General features: G+C 34.2%; 1 protein-coding gene across 1 annotated transcript in view; it reads right to left on the bottom strand.

Moving 5' to 3' along the window:
• LOC128248067 (uncharacterized protein DDB_G0271670-like) overlaps positions 1-644 on the bottom strand; it is a 110,828-nt gene that overhangs the window by 107,187 nt on the left and 2,997 nt on the right. The gene's annotated exons all lie outside the window — the stretch shown is intronic.

The raw sequence follows: 644 nt of genomic DNA, 5'->3' as shown, positions 1-644 counted from the left end.
ATATATATATATATATATATATATATAAATATAGACACACACACATACATACATATGTGCAGACACACATAAGCTTAGAGATAGAATTACGTGCGCATATGCATTCTTACTCAGGCAAGCGAACAAATGTATACACACATGTATAGAAATCCATTTATGTACTTACACACACGCATACATACATGCACACAGGCATATACATACATGCATACGCCCGCATACGTATACACAAAACATACACCCACGAACACGCGTGCATAGAGATATGTAGAGATATATGTATATATATACATATACACACACACAAACACACACACTCTTTCACACACACAGGCGCACTCTATCTTTCATTTCTCTCTCTCTTTCTCAGACACACATACACACGTATCCAGAAAGAAAGGAAGGAGAGGAATAGAGAAAAAGTGAGAGGGGGAAGAGAAATAAAGATTGACAAAGAGAAGAGATAACCAGAGAAAGCTGGGATCTGTTAAGTTATGGTGCTATATGTATAGAGAAACACTATGTTATATTTTATGTATTCCACCTCTATCTACATATGAACGTAGTACATTCATATATATTAAATCTATTAAGTTATGGCAGTGTGTATTTATGTTATGGGCTGTTATATATCAATATATATA

This window comes from Octopus bimaculoides, chromosome 6 (assembly GCF_001194135.2).
Source record: "Octopus bimaculoides isolate UCB-OBI-ISO-001 chromosome 6, ASM119413v2, whole genome shotgun sequence".
In the NCBI taxonomy this organism is placed as follows: domain Eukaryota; kingdom Metazoa; phylum Mollusca; class Cephalopoda; order Octopoda; family Octopodidae; genus Octopus; species Octopus bimaculoides.
Note: the sequence above shows the minus strand (reverse complement) of the source record. Positions and strands in the feature narration are given on the sequence as shown.